At 42.3% G+C, this 25364-nt stretch overlaps 1 pseudogene; it reads right to left on the minus strand.

Annotated features, from left to right (window-relative positions):
- Positions 1–378: 378 nt before the first annotated feature.
- Positions 379–23759, minus strand: LOC137500516 (lactosylceramide 4-alpha-galactosyltransferase-like; annotated as a pseudogene).
- Between the last annotated feature and the right edge of the window lie 1605 nt (positions 23760–25364).

A 25364-nucleotide genomic window follows, 5' to 3' on the forward strand; every position in this document is an offset into this window, starting at 1 on the left:
CATTTATTTCCCAACAACACTGTGTCATCATTTCCGAAGGATATATTTTAACAATGAATTATAAGATAAAATTCGACAGTGTCAGCCAAATTCAAAACATAAAGATTTTCGGAATAATATTAATGTGCGTTTTACATTCTTATTTGCCTTAAAATAAAATAATAAAAACTCCCAGAAAATTCTTGAGTAGAAAACTTAGCTGTATAAAACAACAAACAAATGAAGAAGTCTATAGGCGCTGCATTGTAGCACCACTGATATGTGCAAACACTCATTCCTGGATCCGACATAGAATAGATGTGGAGGAATCTGAAAAACAGAACAACTTCGTAACGACGTATGTGCAATGTTTGAGGAACGGAAGTACCGCCGCCCACTTCAAAAGATTTTACCACAGTGCGAATACACTTTAGGACAATTTTTTTTCGCAATTTGGGCGTAAGGTTGCCGTGACCCGACAGTGATGTTCTCTGCCACACTGAATTTGTTCCACACGTGGATCGACAAACTCTCGTTCAGTTTGGACATCGTCCTGTCTGCGTCCTTCTCATCGAAGTACAGTCTCCACTTCTGCGAAGGGATCGGGTAGAACGCCGATGGTGGGTGAACGGTAAATCCCCGGCATCGCTCGGGGGTCATAGACGAAACTGGCGCACACCGCATACCTGTCGGAGTACCCGCATGATGACGCCTGGAGCATTATGACCCCAGCTGTCACCTCGAAATTGAGTTCGGAGATCCTCTAGACATGCTGTCACCGTCTCATGACCTACTCCATCATGAGCGAAGTTCAACACCCCTGCAGCAACACCCTCCAGCGATTCAGCGCCCGCGAAGTTGCTCATGCCACTCTGCGACCTGGTGACTAGGTACCGCTCAACTTCCAGAGGGTGAGATCTTCAAGCGGAGACCCTGCGATGTAGCGATCCGGGCCCACATGTCTGAGACGCACCAATCCACTGAGATACGCTCGAGTTCTTGATAGGGGATGCAAACAGTAAGTACACGTGCAAATCGGGATTCATCTTCGAGGCAGAATCCACCGCGCTTGCCTGGCGCGGCGTCAATACCAGTTTCCCTTTAATACTGGAAGCGCAAGAGGTTTCATGAAAAAATATGCTCTTCTCCTTATCCCCCTGTGGGTGGGGGCAGTAGAATACATCCACGGTATCCCCTGCCTGTCGTTCGAGGCGACAAAAATATGCCCCAGGGGCTCTGATCTTTGGAACGTGGGTTGGCGACCACGGGGCCCTCAGCTGAGTCCTAACATTGCTTCCAATTACGTGTGCCAGGCTCCCCACTTTCATCTATCCTATCCGACCTCTCTTGGTCAATTCTTATTCTTTTCCGACCCCGACGCTATTAGGTTCGCTCGGGCTAGGGTGACTTTCATTTTCACGACCTTCGTGGCCCTAGCCTTCATCGTGCCGATAACTTCATTTTTCGAAGTGTCGGATCCCTTCCATTTTTTCTCTCTGATTGGTGTTATATAGAGGATGGTTGCCTAGTTAAAACAATAATCACCACCACCACAGTTTTCCCCTTAGCTGGCATATCACTAGACGAACTAACATCCTCCAAATTATTAATCTCGTCCCAGTAACATGATATGCCACTATTACTGTCACTGACAGTATCATTGACACCCACTAATAGCAAGATGTTACCAGCCTCGCGATAAAATGCATTATTGTCAATACTTGCCACCCCAAAAGTTATTTAAAGAGCCGTACCACTCACGCACAATGTACTTGCCACTGTCGTTCTACGCATTTTTCTAGTTGGACAGCGCACTCTCGGTATCCAGACGAGTCACAGAGTCCACAATTAGTTTCCTTTTCTGACCTCTTGATGTGCTCCTTTCGCGTAGTGATGTTTGATTTGGTGAAGGTGAAGCAATTAACAGTGGTGGTAGATCACTGTCGCCTCTTACCAGGAGGCCCCGGGTTCGATTACTGGCCAGGTCAGAGATATGAGGGTTGATTCGAGCTCCAGTCAGCCTACGTGATTAGAATTGAGGAGCTATCTGGCTGTGAGGTAGAGGCCCCGGTCTAGAAAGACAAGAATAACAGCCGAGAGGATTCCATTCGACGTGCTAACCACACAGCACCTCGTAATCTGGAAGCCTGTCGCTTTGTAGGCCGAAACCAACCAACAGCTATTCTTGCACACAGTTGACATGAACATTAATTGAAGCGTATATTTTTCCAATACCTTCTTACTGTGATGTAAGGCACTAAACCCCATGACGCAACCGCCCCGAAGGGCCAGCGCGTACCAAATGACCGCTGCCCCTGCCCGAAGGCCAGCAGTTTACGAGGTGTCGGAATTTCGTCCCGCAGGATATATTTTACGGTAAAATTATGCCCACAGTATTCGCTGCCTGTCATAAGAGGCGACTAAAGAAAGGACCCCAGGGCCTCTTAATTTGAGAGGGGGGTTGACGACTATGAGGCCGTTAGTTGAGCCCTGGGATTGTTTCCATTTACTTGGGCCAAGCTCCTTACTTTCTTCTACGATATACGACCTCCCTTGGGCAACTCTTTTTTTCCAACGCCCATGGCATTTAGTTTATGAAGCCTAGGGAGTTTTACAGTTACACTCACCGGGCGAGTTGGCAGTGCGGTTAGGGACGCGCAGCTTTGAGCTTGCATCCGGGAGATAGTAAGTTACGAACCCTACTGTCGGCAGCCCTGAAGATGGTTTTCTGTAGTTTCCCATTTTCACACCAGGCAAATGCTGGGGCTGTACTTTAATTAAGGCCACGGCCGATTTCTTCCCACTCCTACCCTTTACCTATCCTATCTGTGTCGGTGCGAAGTAAAAGAAATTCTTCATTTTCACGCCCTTCGGGGCCCTTTTCGGTCTGTGCCCTTTGATTTATCCCTCTGATTAATGTTAGTAGAGGAGGTTTTCCCCGTTGTACTTCCTCTAAAAACACAACCACCGCCTTTCTTTTACGTCGTAAGAGGCGACTAAAAGGGGACCCAGGGGATCAGAACTTTGGAGCGCTGGTTGGCGACCACGGGGCCCTCAGCTGATTTCTGCCATTGCTTCCACTTACTTGTACCAGGTTCCTCACTTTCACCTATCCTATTCGACCTCTCTTGGCCAACTCTTGTTTTTCTCCGACCCCGACGCAATTAGGTTTGCGAGGGCTAGGGAGTCTTTCATTTTCATTCCCTTCGCGGCCCTTGTCTTCCTTTGGCCGATACCTTCATTTTTCGAAGTGTCGGACCCCTTCCATTTCTTCTCTCTAATTAGTCTTATATAGAGGATGGTTGCCTAGTTGTACTTCCTCTTAAAACAATAATCACCACCACCTCACCACAAGCATGACCGACGGAGCTGCCCTCTCTGGCACAATCATGGAAACACTTAAGTTAATTGAGGTGAGGCCAATACAAGCTCATTGCAATATGGGAAACATCATTTCTATGAACATGCATGGCCCATCATCACACTGCCCCCTTTTTTAATGTGTCTGTCCTTTTTGATCAGACGAGGAGGCACATTTTTAAGCAAGGTTCTAATCCTTGAACCTAAAGTGCGCGCACTGCTAAATGCTAAAGGACTTAAAATCTAACTAAAACTTGGGAAACACATATTACACCTATAAATACAAAAGTCTGTTATAACAATGCACTATAAAATGCAGTCCACCTCTACCTGAGGCCCTGTACGTTCATAAACAGTATCACGCTGAATCAATCAGTACATTTCAAGCAATTTATTTAATACTTCCATGAGTTGCGTCAGGTAACCGAGGGAAGGTTGTAATTAATCGTAACATCCTCACCTCTCCAAGGGATTCGCAACTTGTTTCGTCTCATCTTCAACCAATGACATCTATATTCCTTTCCATTCCCCTTGTTTTCCTCTATATTATTTTCCCTGAAGAAAAAGGATTTTAGGACACTGGTAATTATACAACAAGCGAAATAAGCACATGGTACTACTAAAATATAATGGAAAATAGATAAAGTTTTACTGGCTCCGTTGATGATATGGTTTCTGTTACGGAGATATCCGTGGTAGTTAGAGGTGAATGGAGGTGCGGGCTGGAATGGGTCTAACTACAAGTTCGAACGATGAATTAAAATTTCAACAAAGGTTATATTTTCTATTCAAAATCAACCAATAACAAGGTATAACAGGTACCAAGTAGCAGATCAACAAATTAAGAAATAACAAATTACAGTTCGTTACAAGATTTGGGCTTCGAGCCCCACAATCACAATCCTTGAGCTATTAGCCCAACTTTACCAAGGTACAAAATCGAACAAAGGGGCAGAAAACTCCATCATACCAAGGAGCACTTGCTCCAAATTACAAAGTTAAGCCTCCTAGAGGCACACAGAAATCAAATTTAGGGAAGAGCAGACCCGCTTTCAAAGTTCAAGCCTATCAAAAGGCCACAACGAATTTTACTTCTATCTGCCCTCAAGGCACACAAAGAAACATCAATGAAGCGGGGGTGAATTTATGAGATTCGTGAACCGCCGAGTTCAAAGCGAAGGCTAACCAATGCAGGGATGTATCCCACCTGGAATGATCGTCGTGATGATAGGCAATCAGCGCCGACCTCAGATTACGATTGACCCGTTCAGCCAGAGATGGTTGAGGATAGTAAGCAGAAGTTGTTACAGGTGAGATAGATAGATCAAAACAGAATTTACGAAAGAGATTAGAGGTAAATTATCAGATACAATATATTAGCACGGACCAAAAGAAGCAAAGATAGAATTTAAACAAGAAATGGTGGACTGAGCGGTAGCCAGCTTAGTCGGAAATAACCATGAAAATCTTGTGAAACCATCTACACACAACAAAATGAATTTGTTGGCGTTCCCCTTTGCCTGGGGGAAGGGTCCGACGTAGTCGATATAGAGTCGTTCCATGGGGCGCGACGCTTGGTGGGAAGACAAGAGCCCTTGCTTAGTGGACACGGTGGGTTTACTAAGCCAACAAGATTTACAAGCTTTTACTAATTCACGGATTTCTCCGTCCATACCCTTCCAAATGAATATTTCACGGATCTTTTCACGGGTTTTGAAGATGCCTAAATGCCCCCCTAGTGGGGTCTCATAGTAATACTTGAAGATCATAGGTACGAGAACAGCTGGAACCACAATTTTCATCTTCTTATTGTCCCACCAGTTAGGTTACCCGGTGTCAAACTAAACTGATTGGCAGTAAAAACACAACACAGGACAAAGATCCAGTAGAAAGGAACAAAACGGAAGCGTGATAAACACTACACACCCAGAAAACACCAAAAGAACATAGTAAAAGGCAAACTTACCTCCAGGTGGTAGAAAAAACAGGTGGATCAAGCTACCAACCGACAGTGTGTCAAATAAATGTTGCGTGGAAATAAAGACCAAACTTTCTTTTTTTTAAAAAGAAAATATATAATTCATGAAACTCAGATTAACAAATGTTAAATAAATGACATCCTCGTAGTTAGTAATATTTTAAAAAAACTAGGTACCAGAAACCAAATAAAATTAGGTGACATAGGTTTAAAATAATGAGGCCTTTAGAATATTAAAAGATTAATTTAAATTAGGTAAAATAAGGGAAACAGACCTCACTTAAAACCACAGGAAAAACACAGTTAAACTCAAGAAACACCAAAAGATAAAATTAAAGAAAAATCATTTAAAAACCGCCGGACGGTAAGAAAGTAATGGGAGTAAATAAATTGGTACCTAGAGCTTGAAAAAGACCAAAATTAAGGAATTAAAACACCAAACGCCAGTCGGCAAGAAAGATATAGTCTGCAGGAAGTATTACAAACACCTCAACCTGTTTACTTAGTAACAACCACCAAATCAATTATCAGTGGATTCCATATGGAAAGGATACCATGTTAAAAATTAGAAAATACAACCTTCTTGGTTCACCGTTATTCCATGAGAGATACCAACTCTCTATCCGTTTCACGTCAACAAACTGGTACCATTAATACGGTGGGAGTTCCAGTCATGGGATGCTAAGTGCTTTACGTAATAATTTACCCAGGGAAAGAAAGCCACAACAACAAACGTAGAAGGAAAAGGGAAAGAAAGCAACTGGGGTGCCCGAGAAACAGTAAATGCGCAACGGGGTGACAAAAATACTGAAACAACATCAGACAGGGTAGTCTCCCAACATAAAAATCATCACCAACATCATTCCTTTTCAAAAATCAACATCCATTACCCCGGCAACAAAAGCAATTGTTAAACCATCGGAGAACCAATCCCGAAGGAAGAAGCAACAATGGCACCAAAACAATGGAGGCCAGAAGGGCAAAGATCAAACGCAAAACACGATAAAGCCCCCCCCAAAAAAATAAGGAAAATAAATTAAAATAAACCAGCATAGCACAAGTAATCCCTACTGGATCTCCCACGTATTACTCTACTTTTAACAAACCAAAATAAATTTCAGAGCAGCAGTAACATCTTTACGGAGTGATGATAATAATAATAATAATAATAATGAAAATTTTACACCACTGCTTTCCTTTGGAAATTACCCCAAGTAACACTTAAATTCCATTACAAGAAATGTTATACCCTAGGTAACTGAATTAACAAGGACTTTTCAACCCGGTACTTGGTTTTGGAAGAGCACAATAATTTTACCCAACAGTGAAAAGGTCCACATCATTATAATCGAAACGCACAAGTTGATAATTAATAAGTTTCCTCCGAAGAAATCACACGAACAGTTTTCGGTTGATGAAAATACCAAAATAACAAGGTTGACTTACGGTTGGTTGGTTCTTCAATCAGTAGAATGATAATTCATGGCTCGGCCATGTGTACTTTACCAAATTGGAGATCTTCCTTGCAGCTTTTTAAAACAATCACTCACTACGAGGTTACAAATAGAGGAAAAAGAAAATATTATTAGGGTGTGAAGCACATCCCCACATCGTTACGATTTACTATCCACCGTCCATGATGATATCCCAAAGCATCGCCTTGAGTACGGAACGCCAACGACCTTTAGCCATGTTTACCAAGCAGCAACTGCCTGCTCGCTTCGCTTCCCTCTCTCTCGCCCCAGAGAGAGTGACTACATCAAGATGGCTGACACCAAGCGCTGATTGGCCGGAGCAGCTTCAAGAAGAAAGCGACAAATAGTTCTCATCATAGCCGTAGATGGCGGTAACGATCAGAGCTCACATGCGCTCGCTGAGTTAAACATGAAATATTGTGAGAACACCGTTGAGAGCAGAAGAAAATTAGAATACAGTTTTCTACGCCGTAATAGGCAAACTCAAAACGTTGGTGGAAAGGAGACAAACGAAACCTCGGTTTCAGCCTCCCCCCCTTTAAGGGTTACATATCTTCTTACATCACTCCATGACGAAGTCCAGTGTATGAAATTAAGCTAGATTTTAAGTGTTTCAATCCACAACAAATAAAAGTCACTGGTACCAAGTCCATCTCCAGATTGTCATAGCATGCAGAAGTTAAAGCATTCCAAAACGGGCAATGTACATAGCTCAGCACCAATCAACCTTTAAGTTCATTAAACACAGTTCAAGGTCCGGAAGTTATAGGATACGATAAACTTACACAGCGCCACAACACGGTTTTTCTTTTGAAATTCACAATCTCCAAACAGTTTAAGGATTCAATTTTCCTACATGTTTTACACCAAGTTCGCTTTAGATTACCTTTCACATACAGTCTCATAGCAAACGCTTTACCATAACCATTCCTGAGTTCATGTGGAATCTGGAAGTTTTTAAAAATTTTCACATAACCAGAATCAATGTTCTTCGCTTGCAGACTTCAATCACCAAACACACCTTGTTTACAAGAGAAGTTCAATGGACCTTTAGAAACCAGTATTTTAAGTCCACTACAGTCCAGGGTAGATCACCTAACATTTCTTACAATACCCTTCCAACCTTTAAACCAATTTTCTTTATTAAATCGGGTTGCTAATAAAGAAACGCACCATCAAGATTGTTTCAGTTACAGTGAAATGGCCAGTAAAAGAAAAAACAAGGACCAAAGGGAGGGAAGAAAAATGCAACGTTGGTGAGTAATCATACATAAGGTGATAAAATCCAAAATATCCAGGTCACGTGATAAATTAGGTTGGCACTAGTGTATATCTTAGGCTTGAGAAGGTACCAAGAGCAAGGAAAAGGAAAAAAGGTAAAGAAAAGGAAGGGAACCTTACTAAACAGAATATACTCCCCAAAAAAATAGCAAGGAGCAAAATTACAATAACAGAAAAGTCACATGCATACAATCGGAGCACAATCAAAGTTTCCGATATCAGAAGGAAACCACCTTAAATAAGGTCAATTAAAATTTACACAAATCAATTAAGGGGAATTAAAGCCCTCAACGAAGGAGCACACTTACACATTAAATACAACACGGTAGTAGGCTACGCACAGACACAGCTTAACCTAGGAAAGGAAAACTAAACGAACCCCAATTACTCACATTAGGGAGTTTCAACAAGAAGAGGAGACAGTAGATACATGATTGCAAAAAAAAAGAAAGTACCACGTACCTCGAAAAATACAGTTTAGGAAATAGGCAACATGACCATGCAATTCCACAGAACTGCCACAGAAACGCCGCAGAACCACCCATAGTGGGGCCAACTAAAGGCTAGCTTACTAAATATACTACAGAAATCTTCCCAAAAATTAGTAATACTCAGGTTTACAGTGCCACACAAGAAATAACATACATAACCCAGTAGAAGGAAAATATGAAACAGTATAGCGATCAGAATAAGTACACCAGAATGACAAGTTTAGCAAAAACAAATCCATGGCTACAGGGTAAAGGTTTACTCAGGAAGAGCAAATTGATAGAACGGACGGAGACATCTAGAGCTCAAATAGATGGAGGGCACGCGTTCAAGTTGGTCATCAACGACCAAACTATCAACAGCATCCAGCAACGAGAAACCGGGACGGACAGAATTAAATTTCACAAGACCAAGGCAGTACCATGGAAAAAACATAACAGGAAAGGTTTTGAGAAAATAAAATTTCATGAGTTCAGACACAAGCACAACCCAAAGACCAACCAACGTCCGCAAACTTCAGTTATTTCCCACCCGGACAGCTAATCAAATTAAAAGGAACGTGAAATACGCCTCAGATCAGTTGACCAGCAGGAAGAAGAGGAACCATGTCCTACACAACATAACCTACCAGTAGCCCGTCAGGACCTCGACACAAATCGGACTAAAGATAAGTGACATCACCCTGTTGCTCAACAGCAGACAGGTACCTATCTCCATTTCCCAAGGAGATGAGGTAAATAAAAGAATAAATGGCAGAGGCGAGGCAGGACGATAGAAAAAATATTCCATAAGACTAGGAAGAAGGAAGGAAGGCTACCCACAAACCTCATGATCCTTTAGCGGAAGGACGCTAGCATACATCCAGAGTTTCCTCAAATAATCCCATACTATTCGGAGAAACACCGAACGATAGATGTTAAAACGACCATATCGACAAGCATCGAAATCCACCAAGCAACACCTAGAGCGGTAGGTCGACATTAAATGAACTTATAGCAATAATAAAGGAATACATGATGACGTCAGAGAACCAGGTTATGCATGAAAACAAGGGAATGGCCGAAACAAAATACAACAGGAAACCAGTTACCTAAATCTACCTTCATACAATACTACAAGAGTTGCGTGCAACCCAAAAACAACAATCCCCAAATCTACCAGGACACAGGAGAAATCAGAAGGCCGAACAATCTTCCATCAAGTGTCATAACTACCCAATAACGACTACACAACATCAAAACGACAATAACTTCCAAAAACATGTGCCAGCCCATCAGGGATAAAAGATTTCACAATCTTCAACACCATGCTAAGAAGTCAACATGCGACCATCAAAATTTTACACATCAAACAACACTTCGGTACCGAAATAACACCACCAGATACAGGCCCAACACCAAACCTATCGCGGCTAAAGAAGTAGAATTCTCAGGTTAAGGACCTTACTTTGACAACCAAACGCTACAACAACAGGTAGATAAGGTAGGATACTCGACATACTACAAGAGCACACAACTCCCATAGAACAGCACAGAACAGGAAACAGACCAAATAATTTGAAACAAAGAACCTGGCGAAGAAAGCTTCCAGAGGAGCACAGAACTAAAAGATGATCGTGGGGCAACAGAAAACAATAATGAAAAGGGAATTTCCAACAGTTATCAAATTGAGTACGAAGAACTATTAGGAACAACGAGCTAGCTACGAGCCAATCTCAAAAGGAATTCACAACTCCCAAAGACATGGGAATAGTAAGGAACAGGACATTAGATGAATTAGCAAGGGAGGAGCACCTATTACCAACCGTCAGGCAGTGGAGAACCAGGAAGACGCAAGTCCATGCACAAGGCAAACAGGTTACCACTCTCAACACCAATCAACAGAGCTCCTTCACAACTAATCACATCCGCCAAAGATTTAACATAAAGAAGGCTTCACTGACATTAGAAGGGTTTTTCAACCTACACCATTTAACAAATGATATTACAAGGGAAACCAAGTCTTGGGATGACACCTTACTATCAGCAGGAAAGAGCAATCTTACAGTAGAAATGAAACAAACAACCCAGAGACAGAAGAACCAGCGAAACCAGAGATAATGATAATGTACAACATCTCGAAAGGGAGCCCTAACCCCACATTGCATAGGCAAATCACGATGAAAATCAATAGCTACAGATTATGCAGACTTAATTTTTTTTTTTTGGGAGAACAATCCAGGGTAGTAGACAAACCCAAGCTACCCTAGAATGGGAACAAGAAATAGAACCTAGCAGGGCACAGAAAGATAGCACAAGCAGGACGATTTTAACCAACAAGTTTTAACTTAACACGGGTAGATAGACTAGAAATTCACCATATAGCGGAGCTACAAGGTCTGCATAAGATAATAAGCTTCACATGCCAAGTCCGTTTCATCACGAAAAATCAACAAGAGACCTTACAGGATAATTTTCCCAGACCTATCAAAGGAAAAGCTCACACAGGAAACCATCATAAGCCAGGGAATCAATACAGAGATTAAAAATCAGAAAATATTACACGGTTTACACACCACCCATGATTTAACCCTAATTAGCCCACTAAAGGTAGTTCTTAGGCGCATCTTTAAACCGTACACCACATCCTACCAAAGGTTGTACCAAACACCAAAATTAAAGGGAAACCAAAAGGGAAACTACACCTTAACCAGATTTGATTTGAGACAGATGAACCCGCCTAATTCTCTTAGCGATGGGATCACTAACTAACACTGATACAGGGGACAAGAACTGCAAAATGGTACAAGGTCCTTGGTACCTGGGAGCCAGTTTAGCAGTAAATTTTTTGATAGCTTTACTAATTGGGTAGCATTTAATGAAGACTTGGTCTCCAACCTTCAACCTTGTTGTTTTTCTACCCTTGTTGTACCGTTTCTTAGCCTTCTCGTACGATACAGACAGATTTTTCCTCGCTTCATCCCAAATTTTCTGAAGATCATTGGGCTTAGACAGGTCAGGAAGAAGGTCATCGATTCCAAGTAGGTTGGACATGGGCGAATACGGAGGGTAACCAAACATCAGAGACATAGGCGTCTTACCATGAGTTTCGTGTAAGGCTGAGTTGAACGCATGGGCCAACCAGTGCAGGCAAGAATCCCACTTGGACTGATTGTTATGATGAAACGCAATCAAGGCGGACTTTAGATTCCTGTTCATTCTCTCAGCGTAAGATGGGTTAGGATAGTATGGAGTAGTAGTTACATGTGAGATGCACAACTCAAATAAATATTTCCTGAATGAATGGCTGGTGAAAGAACTGGCATTGTCGGAAACTAAAAACTTGGGAGGACCAAAGGATGCAAAGATAGAGTTCAAACAACTGATAGTCGTTCGAGTGTCAGTAGATCTCGTAGGGATAATCCAGCTGAATCGAGAAAAGGCATCAATGCACACGAAGATGTGGGTGTTTCCTAAGGTAGAACGGGGGAGCGGACCCAAGAAATCGATGAAGAGCCGTTCCATTGGGCGAGAGGCTTGAGAAGAAGATAAAAATCCCACACGGTTGTTCAAACTCGGTTTGCTAATAGCACAGGCTTGACAAGATTTCACCATGTTTCTAATGTCATTATCCATCTTTTTCCAAATGAAGATCTGTCTAATCTTTTCCCTAGTCTTGAACGTACCCAAATGTCCCCCAATGGGAGAGCAGTGATAATATTTGAAAATTTCCGGGACAAGGACCCTAGGGACAACAATTTTGAAATTCCGACTCTTTCGACCTTTACAACAAAGAACACCCTTAACAAGAGAGTATGGCTTTACTACAGATCCTCCGTTAAGCTTATCAATGATATCCTTCAAATCTGGATCAGTTTTCTGATGATCAGCAATTTCATGATATAGTAGAGGAAGATCCGAAAGAATGGCATTAACTCCAAAGACGTTAGTTACAACTTCTTTATCATCAGGATTTACATCGGTGCCAAAATTATCTTCAAACATCCTACTTAGGCCGTCGGCGATGACGTTCTCAGAACCCCTGATATGCCTGACATTGAAATTGAAAGATGAAATCCTCAAAGCCCATCTAGTGATACGACCAGTTCTCTTGGGTCGGTTCAATACCCAAGAAAGAGCTTGGTTGTCTGTCTCGAGATCAAAATTAACATGCTCGATGAAGGGTCTGAATTTTTCCAGGGCAAACAACACGGCCAGAGATTCCAACTCATAAATGGAGTACTTGTTTTCTAAGTTGGTAAGAGTCCTGGACACGTAAGCTACGGGCCTACGCCCATCCTCGTACTCTTGTATAAGAACACCAGCAACCGCTTTGCCAGAAGCGTCGGTTTGCACAATGAACCTTTTATTAAAATTTGGAATAGCCAAAACGGGAGCATTCATCAGAGCGGATTTCAAAGCTTCAAAGGCTTCTTGCTGAGGACGACCCCAGAAGAACTTCACGTCTTTACGTCTAAGATGATTTAACGGAGCAGCTATCTCTGCAAAATTAGGAATGAACTTCCTGAAAAAATTGACCATGCCTACGAACCGTGCGATGCCTTTGACATCTTTAGGGGGTTGAAAGTCCCTAATAGCCTGAGTCCTAGAGTGGTCGATGGAGATACCATCGGAGGAAACTACATGTCCAAGGAAAGACATACTCGGCTTAGCAAACGCCACCTTTGACAACTTGACAGTCAGTCCAGCTTTCCTCAAGCGATCCAGGACTTCTCTAACATGTTCGACATGTTCTTCGAAGGTTTTTGAGAATATAACCAGGTCGTCAAGGTAATTAAAGACGAACCTAAACTTAATGTCAGAGAGAATGGTGTCTAACAGCCTCGTGAGAACAGCCGCGCCACAAGATATGCCAAACGGAAGTCTCAGAAATTCATAGAGGTTCCAATCAGTGATGAAGGCGGTCAGTGGAATGGAAGACTTAGACAATGGGACTTGGTAATATGCCTGATTGAGATCTAACACGGTGAAAAACTTGGCACCCGAGAACCACCCAAAACAAGTGTGCAGATCGGGTAAAGGGATGGATTGCAAGATGACCTTGCGGTTTAAAGCCCTGTAATCGACAACAGCCCTGAAACCTCCAGAGGGTTTAGGTACCAGGAAGACCGGGGATGCATAGGGAGAGGTAGATGGACGGATCACTCCGTCAGCTAACATTTGGTCAATAATCTTTTTAAGTTCGAGCATACGAGGAGGTGAGAGGCGGTAAGGAGGGGATCTGACAGGAGTGTTATCTGATAACTCAATCTGATACTCGAGAACATCAGTAACTCCTAGCTTGCTAGTAAACACATCGGGGAAATCGTTACATAGAACACGAATACATTCAGCTTCCTCCTCACTCAAATGGCTAAGATCCAATTTATCAATTTCACCAACTCCTTCCGGCACTGACTCGTCTACACAGGAAACCTTGATTGCACACGAGGAAAGATCCCTAAAATTAAATTTAGAATCAGGAGAAAATTTAAAGAAAAACATTCTAGCTTGAAGATCCATAACTAGTCCCGTTTTCGACAAGAAACCTGTCCCTAAAATCATGTTGCAAGACAGGTTAGGTGCCACAAGGCACGTGATTTTCCAGGTGAAATTCCCAATTCTTACTTTTACCTTTACAGCCCCCAGAATTTCCAACTTGTTCCCATTAGCAGCCACACACTTCACACCAACAGGTAATAATTCATCCAGTTTACAAGCACTCTTCAGCTTGGAATACCATCCAAAATTGATCACGTTGACAATACTGCCAGAATCAATCAAAGCTAACAGGGGTTCGTTATTTACTTCCACTTCAGCAAAGGTACCCTGGGAAACACCACAGGTAGAAATCTTATTACACCTTTGGGGACAGATAACCTTAGCAGAGCCCGGAGACCTTCCAAAATTAGAATTTTTATACTTTATTTGGGAAACTCCTAGTCATTGACCTGAATTTGGAGCAGACAAGGGGCAATTATTCTTAAGATGCTGAGCAGATCCACAAGTATAGCAACAACCCCTAGAGTTGCGCTTAACTACAGTACAAGCATTCCTGAGGTGATTCCTAGAACCACAGTTAAAACACTTCTTGGCATTGGCATCATTATACATAGAAGAGTGGACAGGAGGAACAGGTTTGGCAGGTGGAGGTAAACTTACAGTTCTGGAGGCATCTCCATGCTTGACGTCTTCAGCGAAGGAGCATGCAACCTCCAGTTCATCAAAATTAGTGGGGCACTTACTCAGGGAAAGGTAGGACCTGTATGAAGGAGAGATCCCTTTTAAAATTCTTGCCACCATTTCTTCCTCGGGAACAGTAATTTTGAAAACTTTACAGAAAAATCTGAGGTCAAGGATATAAGAAAGTAAATTTTCATGAAGGAACTGCATCCGAAAACAATGTTGAGGAATTAAGCTCTGTAACGCCAAGGAGGGAATAAATTTTTTCAACACCGATTCATGAAATTCATCAACCTTAAGTTTTGATGAAATGGCCTCTGAGATTTCCCGTTTCAGAATACCTTCACAATGGGAGAAAAGAGCACGAAAGATACCCAAATCATCGATAGAATAAACTTTACCGGAATCCTTCATATCTACTAGAAACCGCAGAAAACGAATGCTTTCCTCAATCGAATCTACTGAGAAATTTTTCACCCCATGGAAAAGCTCCTTTAAAGGGTTGTAGGTGGGAGTAAGGCTCATCTTAGACAACAAACTTTCCAGGACGGGAAAGGCAGCACAACATAAGCCTTGGTTATTAGGAGGGGTAACTACATGGTTTGAGGAACACTGAGGAATAGGGTCAGAAGGATTACATTTTTGACTGATTTTTAGGTTATCCATATCTCTGCTGGCAATCATCAGGTCCAGCTCAGCGGAAATGCTAGAGGCAATAGCCAACAATTTGGTGCACTGGGAGATAAACTCGGGTTCAGGTTTAAGCGACAACAAATCATGGATCCTTCCCAAGTAGTGATATACTCTGGCCTTTAAACGGTCAATTTGTGCTTTAGAAGGAGACAATTCCAAGAACTCTTCCCTTATTACTTCTATCTCAGTCAAGGCCTCAGTGATAAAATGAAGTGACTCACCAACATTGCTGGGGCGAACACGGGATGGATTAATGGGCACCTGAATAAGCTCGGAAAGAAGATTAGCACAATCAGCAACAGAACCAGCAGGACTAGCTCCACGTATCGCTAGCTCATAGGTTAACTCTGCCTTACGGAGCTTGTGGGGAAACAGGACCGCTCGAGACATGGTGGAGGTACATGAAACAAAATTCCAACGAATTAATCAAGATAAATGCGCTTCTTTTCACAAAAGTAAGTAACCTTTAAGACCATTGGCCTTTTTTCCACCACTCAACTATTTGACACACTGTACAGTTTTCAGGAAAGGGGGATACGACCTACCTACAGGAAATTAACACTAGCACGAGCGTAGTCAACTTAGTAACCACGCTCTGAAGCTACCACTTACTGTCCCACCAGTTAGGTTACCCGGTGTCAAACTAAACTGATTGGCAGTAAAAACACAACACAGGACAAAGATCCAGTAGAAAGGAACAAAACGGAAGCGTGATAAACACTACACACCCAGAAAACACCAAAAGAACATAGTAAAAGGCAAACTTACCTCCAGGTGGTAGAAAAAACAGGTGGATCAAGCTACCAACCGACAGTGTGTCAAATAAATGTTGCGTGGAAATAAAGACCAAACTTTCTTTTTTTAAAAAAGAAAATATATAATTCATGAAACTCAGATTAACAAATGTTAAATAAATGACATCCTCGTAGTTAGTAATATTTAAAAAAAACTAGGTACCAGAAACCAAATAAAATTAGGTGACATAGGTTTAAAATAATGAGGCCTTTAGAATATTAAAAGATTAATTTAAATTAGGTAAAATAAGGGAAACAGACCTCACTTAAAACCACAGGAAAAACACAGTTAAACTCAAGAAACACCAAAAGATAAAATTAAAGAAAAATCATTTAAAAACCGCCGGACGGTAAGAAAGTAATGGGAGTAAATAAATTGGTACCTAGAGCTTGAAAAAGACCAAAATTAAGGAATTAAAACACCAAACGCCAGTCGGCAAGAAAGATATAGTCTGCAGGAAGTATTACAAACACCTCAACCTGTTTACTTAGTAACAACCACCAAATCAATTATCAGTGGATTCCATATGGAAAGGATACCATGTTAAAAATTAGAAAATACAACCTTCTTGGTTCACCGTTATTCCATGAGAGATACCAACTCTCTATCCGTTTCACGTCAACAAACTGGTACCATTAATACGGTGGGAGTTCCAGTCATGGGATGCTAAGTGCTTTACGTAATAATTTACCCAGGGAAAGAAAGCCACAACAACAAACGTAGAAGGAAAAGGGAAAGAAAGCAACTGGGGTGCCCGAGAAACAGTAAATGCGCAACGGGGTGACAAAAATACTGAAACAACATCAGACAGGGTAGTCTCCCAACATAAAAATCATCACCAACATCATTCCTTTTCAAAAATCAACATCCATTACCCCGGCAACAAAAGCAATTGTTAAACCATCGGAGAACCAATCCCGAAGGAAGAAGCAACAATGGCACCAAAACAATGGAGGCCAGAAGGGCAAAGATCAAACGCAAAACACGATAAAGCCCCCCCAAAAAAAATAAGGAAAATAAATTAAAATAAACCAGCATAGCACAAGTAATCCCTACTGGATCTCCCACGTATTACTCTACTTTTAACAAACCAAAATAAATTTCAGAGCAGCAGTAACATCTTTACGGAGTGATGATAATAATAATAATAATAATAATGAAAATTTTACACCACTGCTTTCCTTTGGAAATTACCCCAAGTAACACTTAAATTCCATTACAAGAAATGTTATACCCTAGGTAACTGAATTAACAAGGACTTTTCAACCCGGTACTTGGTTTTGGAAGAGCACAATAATTTTACCCAACAGTGAAAAGGTCCACATCATTATAATCGAAACGCACAAGTTGATAATTAATAAGTTTCCTCCGAAGAAATCACACGAACAGTTTTCGGTTGATGAAAATACCAAAATAACAAGGTTGACTTACGGTTGGTTGGTTCTTCAATCAGTAGAATGATAATTCATGGCTCGGCCATGTGTACTTTACCAAATTGGAGATCTTCCTTGCAGCTTTTTAAAACAATCACTCACTACGAGGTTACAAATAGAGGAAAAAGAAAATATTATTAGGGTGTGAAGCACATCCCCACATCGTTACGATTTACTATCCACCGTCCATGATGACATCCCAAAGCATCGCCTTGAGTACGGAACGCCAACGACCTTTAGCCATGTTTACCAAGCAGCAACTGCCTGCTCGCTTCGCTTCCCTCTCTCTCGCCCCAGAGAGAGTGACTACATCAAGATGGCTGACACCAAGCGCTGATTGGCCGGAGCAGCTTCAAGAAGAAAGCGACAAATAGTTCTCATCATAGCCGTAGATGGCGGTAACGATCAGAGCTCACATGCGCTCGCTGAGTTAAACATGAAATATTGTGAGAACACCGTTGAGAGCAGAAGAAAATTAGAATACAGTTTTCTACGCCGTAATAGGCAAACTCAAAACGTTGGTGGAAAGGGTTTACTAAGCCAACAAGATTTACAAGCTTTTACTAATTCACGGATTTCTCCGTCCATACCCTTCCAAATGAATATTTCACGGATCTTTTCATGGGTTTTGAAGATGCCTAAATGCCCCCCTAGTGGGGTCTCATAGTAATACTTGAAGATCATAGGTACGAGAACAGCTGGAACCACAATTTTCATCTTCTTATCATGCCCCGACGGGCAACATAAAACACCATTCCTCAATGCATAAGGGACTACATGTTCCACTGAAGAAAGGGTTTCCATGGTAGGGGCCAGCGTCGGATCTTCACGTTGATATTTTTCAATAACCCTAAAGAGCATGGGAGCATCAGTTAGAATGGCATTAACCTCAGGAGGTATGGACTCGGGAGGTGAAAAACTATCAACCTGTTCAGGTGTCTCTATATCATTGGCAAACATACGGCTTAGACCATCCGTTCCTCTTATATGCCTGACATCAAATTGGAAGGCAGAAATTCTGATGGCCCAGCGGGCTATGCGACCAGTACGACGCGGCCTAGCTAAGACTCAGCTTAAGGCTTGGTTATCAGTCACCAAGTCGAACTTGACATGTTCCAGATAGAGGCGGAACTTTTCTAGAGCAAACAAGACAGCCAAACCCTCAAGTTCATGGATGGAATACTTGAATTCTTGGGCCGATAATGTCCTAGATGCATAGGCGATTGGTCGCCTCCCTAGTTCAGTCTCTTGAACCAGGACTGCTGCCACCGCCGACGACGACGCGTCGGTTTGGACGATAAATTTCTTCGAGAAATCAGGCATGGCCAGAACAGGGGCATTACACAGAGCTAATTTGAGATCTTCAAAAGCGGCTTGTTGAGAAGGTCCCCACTCAAATTTGACGCCTTTCCTACGAAGAAAGTTAAAGTGTTCCGCTCTATAGGCGAAATTTGGAATAAATTTCCTGAAGAAATTCACCATACCAATGAACCTAGCAATACCTTTGATGTCCTTGGGAGGTTTGAAATCACGGATGGCCTATGTTCTAGAATGATCTACAGAGACACCATCGGGCGACACAATGTGCCCTAGAAATGACATAGAAGGCTTAGGAAAAGCGATCTTGGACAGCTTAACTGTTAACCCTGCCATACGAAGACGATTAAGGACCTCTTTCAGATGATCAAGATGTTCTTCGAAGGTCTCGGAGAAAACGACGACATCATCAAGATAATGGTATAGGTACTCGAATTTGATGTCGGAGAAGACCCTATCCAGCAATCTCGTAAGCACAGCTGCTCCCGTGGGGAGCCCGAAAGGCACGCGGTTGTACTCATACAAGTTCCAATCCGTGGCAAACGCTGTAAGATGTTTAGATTCTTCAGGCAGAGGTATCTGATTATAAGCCTGATTAAGATCTAAGATGGCAAAGAACTTAGCCTTTCGAAACCATGAGAAACAAGAGTGAAGGTCTGGAAGGGGCACAGATTGTAACACCACCTTCCGATTGAGAGCCCTATAATCAATCACAGGCCTGAAGCCACCTTGGGGTTTCGGAACAAGGAAAATAGGCGATGAATACGCCGACTTAGCGGGCCAAATAATAAATACCATCCTTCAACATCTGATCTATGATGTCCTTCAAAGCCTTCATTTTGGGTGGAGACAGCCTATAAGGTGGAAATCGTACCGGAATCGAATCACTCACCTCAATCTTGTATTCGATAAGGTCAGTAACACCAAGAGCCTCGGGGAAAACATCCGGAAACACATGACACAACTTATGAATACTGTCAGCCTGCTCCTCAGGTAGATGTCTAAGGTCTAACCACATGTCATCCTGGGTAGGCGAAACCGATGAACATGACACAGAGCTACATTTCAATAAGGGAATTTTACAATTACCAGCAAATTTGAACGTACACGACTTGCTCTAAATGTCGAGCACTAGACCAGTAAAAGACATGAAATCCGCTCCCAAAATAATGGGTTAAGACAAGTGTTTAGCCACCAACAGTTTAACCTTCCAAGTAAATTTAGCAATTCTAATTTGGACATACAGAAAACCTAAAATTTATAATGGGGATGAGTTCGCCGAAAGATATTGAACCGAAGTCGAACAAGAATCAGGAAGTTTACAAACAGTTTTCAATTTGGAGTACCACTCGACTGAAATAATGGAACACACGCTGCCCGAATCTAAAAGAGCAGTTACAGGTTCATTATTCAATTCAATCTTGAGAAATGGAACAGGTGCGGGGGTATCCGCCGCAATGCTAAGACATTCTTTGGGACATACAAATGGGAATGTAGAACAGTTCAGATTTTTCCCTGATTTTTCGTCGGATTTAACCTGGGCTGAGCCTTGAAAAGATGAATCTGCCGGCTCAGCCGGAGCCACTAGTTACTTATGATTGTTGGTGGAAATTGCCTCCGAAGTTGAGCAGGAGGGGTGCTTTTCGAATTCGGGCAATTTTTTGCAATATGGGAGAACGCGCCGCATCTAAAACAGCCTTGGGATGACCCTGCTCCCTTGTTCGTCCCATTGGATTTAATCAAGGGACACTTGTTCCGAAGATGAACTGCTGAGCCACAAGCATAACATTTGCGAGTGGTGTCGGTTCGGCGAGGCGGAGGCCGAAAGTTACCTGAAGACGGAGGGGGCTCCCTCGCAACACGTAATGTGTCTGCATACCTAACCCCTTCGGTTGACACAGCCATCGCTTCGAGCTCTGCAAAAGTTTGCGGACGCGACGCAAAACACTAGTTAGACCTGTAAGACGGTGAAATTCCTTCCACAATGGCCTGTACAATCTGATCTTCAGGGAAGTGAAGAGCAAACACCCCGTTGTAGAATTTAATATCTTGGATGAGGTCGGCAAGGGTTTCATCCAACGTTGTACACGGTAATATTACTGAATTAGTGATGACCTGGCCGTAGCCGGAATAAAATTAGCTAACAGATGTGCATGGAAGTCTTCTATGGATGACTGTTCAGCAATTGCCCTAGATATCTTGTCTGATAGAACCCCAATTCAATAGGGATAACTGATCTGCAAAATTTGACACGGAGTAAGAGAAAGAACAAGGGCATGATCTTGGAATTCAACTAAAAACCTTAAGAATGAAATAACGTCACTGGTAGAGTTAACAGAAAACTTAGAAATACCCCTGAGCAACATTGCTAATGGATGAGGCAAACTGCTGAACCCTGGTGACGTAGTAGGTAGAGGCAAATGTGGCGAAGAAGCTAATTCAGAACGTGCATTATTCAAAGAGGTACGGCGTTCAGACTCGTTGCTAATGGGGAAGAGGTTTGTTGCACTCCTACTGATTTCCAAATTTCTTCTCCTTTAGGAGAGTCTTCCTCGCTAAATACGTTTACCGTAGCGGTTTGGTCGATTGGGAGGGACTGTCCCAGTTAACAAGAGGCTAACCTTACCGAACAAATCAGAAAGGTTTTCGAGAACAATACTAGCTTCCTTCCTTTGAATGTCATTCAACCTTAGAGACAACAGATCGTTTACTCTATTAGAAAAATGAAACAATCTAGCTTGCACACGTTTAAGTTGATTTGGTGATGGATCATTTTCTTCAAAAAAGCTAACTACAGATGCTAGCTCAGTAGTATTATCAGTGATCGTCGGGAGAGCGTTGTCAATCTCTTTCTCTCCCAAGGTGGGAATAGAAATGGGCAAATCAAGGGACTCTTCAAGCTTGTTGGTATCTACTGCAACCGTGCCTCCAGATTGCAAATTTCTAATTGTTAATTCATAAATTAATTCCTCGTTGCGCATATAGCCGGGATGGAGGACATCGCAGGGCCGGGCATGATGGCAGAACTTTACAAATTTAGAAAAATCGAAGAACTCCAGCGACGGAGAAAATTGTTAGAGTTCGAACCAAAAGCAACGTTTAGCCGTCAAAAGGGGCTAAATTGAGACCCATTCAACCACGCTCTGCTACCACTTGTTACGGAGATATCCGTGGTAGTTAGAGGTGAAAAAAGGTGCGGGCTGGAATGGCTCTAACTACAAGTTCGAACGATGAATTAAAATTTCAACATAGGTTATATTTTCTTTTCAAAATCAACCAATAACAAGGTATAACAGGTACCAAGTAGCAGATCAACAAATTAAGAAATAACAAATTACAGCTCGTTACAAGATTTGGGCTTCGAGCCCCACGATCACAATCCTTGAGCTATTAGCCCAACTTTACCAAGGTACCAAATCGAACAAAGGGGCAGAAAACCCCATCATACCAAGGAGCACTTGCTCCAAATTACAATGTTAAGCCTCCTAGGGGCACACAGAAATCAAATTTAGGGAAGAGCAGACCCGCTCTCAAAGTTCAAGCCTATCAAAAGCCCACAAAGAATTTTACTTCTATCTGCCCTCAAGGCACACAAAGAAACAGGGGTATTTAATACCCAAACTACAGGGCCTTCGCAATGAAAATAAAACAAGAGGTTAAGTTACTGGCCCAAAGTACAGAGAGGACTGGAGGCGTGAACTTGCACTCCAAATACACTTTTAAAACCTAAGTGGCTCTAGGCCGATACACAGGGGCTAGTCCCAAGCTAGGGAGGTGACCCGTATGAGAAAACTTTAATACATTAAGGGAGAGAAGAAACGGTTATAAAAACGTGGTCACCTTAATTTCAAAATAGGGTTCGAGAGGGAAAAGCACTCTCTATCCCCGCTTTACAGTGAAAGAGATTTGTAGTTTTTACATAGACAGAAGAGGAATTTACATTTTAAAATGGTAGGTTACATATTAAAAGGTTTCGAACCCTCCCCTAGGGTTAAACTGCTGAGGTAGCGAGAAATAAAGATGTTAAAAGGCCATTACCTTGTTGAAGAGCTGCTACTTAAAGAAAGAGGCGCTTCCCGCCCCCTGCTACATATCCACACACTAAGTTAGATGTTACTGAAGTGGCCCCGAGACAAGAAAATCAGCAGTTTTTATACCCTCGTGGAAAATTTGAGACCTTTTAAGAATGAATAGACACACCCCCCCAACTTTATTGGATAGCTTAGAGCTACATATCCATATCGAAGAAGACATACACTATTGGTCAAAAATTAATTAAAGAAATTCGGGACTGGCTGAGTTCAAAACTGGCGGACAGAAGATTAATATTGCCAACCCAAAACATAAAAGAACAAAATGTAGTAAAGACAAAACTTAAGAATGCAAAATTTCTTCAAGAAAGTTCATTCCTTCGCACCAGAGTGCGTAATCATAGTTTTTAGTAGAGACAAGTGGTAGAGAACGTCCACACTTCTTGATCAATTAGAAACAAAAACACACCAAAATTCACACAGAGCCATCTTCGGAGAAATTGTTCAGTTGATACAGTTTTTTTTAAAGTTCAGACTTCCTCCTGTATAGGAGTTTAAACTGGCGCAATATTTGAACTAGCGGCGTGGAGGTGTACCGCCCGGTACAGTTTCAATAAAGACACATAAGCCTACGATAACCTCTTACTCGACAGATCCTCCGATCCTACAGTTACAGGTCCTAGGAACCTTACTATTCTCTTGTGGTTGGACCATTTATGGCAGAGTTTGGCGGTGATTTGTTTGGCTGTCGAGCTTATAGGGGACATTTTTACCACAACCAGGTCTCCAACTTCCAGGGTGACCTTTTTTTTTCCCTGGTTGAATGATTTTTGCCACCCGGTCTCGGGCTCTGACCAATTGTGCAACGGCTTCCTTCCATTTTGTCTCAATATTCATGTTTGTCGATGGCTCGGACAGGTTACCCAATGCCCCATTTCAACTGGAGCGGGTCAGCAAGGCTTCTCGCTGGGGTGAGATTCGTGTACAGCACTGTTGAAGGCTAAAACAAACAATTCCAAATTATCATTCCGGATGCGCTGATCAGCGCTATGGAAAGCACTCAGACAGGATTTCAGATCACGGTGAAATCTATCAACGTGAGAAGGTTTGGTGTAGTGGGGGCTCAGTAAAACGTGCTTCACTCGCTACCCAAAACTCAGGTGACGAAATTTACGGCAGCTGATTGTAAACGCATTGTCCGTCCCATAAACTATACAAATATGCAGAGATAAAACATGGACGCGCTGTTCGAGTTTATAGTGCGGACTGGGAACAACAATACAAATTTAGAAAAGGCGTCGACGGCGGACAGGATTCCAACGTTGCCATTCTTGGATTTCGTGAGAGGACCAAAATAATCGGCAAATAACTTTTCCCCGGGGTACGACGCGACGTCAGCGGAGTGGAGTCCAATTTGAGAGGATTGGGCAGGTTTACACCGTTGATACACGTCGCAACTTTACACATACCCTAACATTTCCTTTTTGAGTTTAGATCAGAAAGCATCACGAGAGATACGATGCAAGATTATGTATTGACCTAGATGAGCACCCAGGTAAGAATCATGATAATAGTCTAACATCATGGATCTTAATTTGAGAGGAACGTAAATTTTGTCTTTACCATTTTTACGGTTACGACGAACCAACCACCGCCGTTTGATTCTAAGCGACTTGTCTAGAAGAGACCCATTAGCGATGGCTTTCAGCAGTTCTTGACAATCGGTGTCATCTTTTTGGTGCTCAGAAATGTCCGTGAAGGACCAAGGGTAATTTTGCCAAATATTGATACTTTCAACACTATCAGACTGACGAGAGCTCTCCTCGAACTCGACCTCACACTCATTTAATCCGTCGAACATATGCGACAGACAGTCGGCCACATCATTCTTCTTTCCACGAGCATGCACAACTGTGAATTTATAGGCCGATAGCCGGAGGATCTACCTAGCTGTCCTGCCAAGTCACTTGACGTTGGCGTTTATCAACGGTAGGGCTTGATCCACCAAGACTCCGTAACAAGTGGTAGCAAAGCGTGGTTGAATGGGTCTCATTTAGCGCCTTTCGACGGTTAAATAGTCTTTCGAACTCTAAGTATTTTCTCAGTCGCTTGGATTTTTCGATTTTTCTAAATTTGTAAGGTTCTGTCATGTCTGGCCGTCGCGATGTCCTCCATCCCGGCTACTTGCGCAAGGAGGAATTTTTCTATAAACTCCCCATTACGAAGGTCGAATCTAGTGGCATGCTTGTTCAAGGGACTGTGATACTTAAGGTTCCGTCTGTTGCCCCTTTCAAGTGGTTTCTTTTGAGTGATGATCATTGCTTTGGTCGTGTGACATCAACCTTGCCATTTGTTTCGAGTGCTTTTTAACT

Source organism: Anabrus simplex, chromosome 4 (genome assembly GCF_040414725.1).
Source record: "Anabrus simplex isolate iqAnaSimp1 chromosome 4, ASM4041472v1, whole genome shotgun sequence".
In the NCBI taxonomy this organism is placed as follows: Eukaryota; Metazoa; Arthropoda; class Insecta; order Orthoptera; family Tettigoniidae; genus Anabrus; species Anabrus simplex.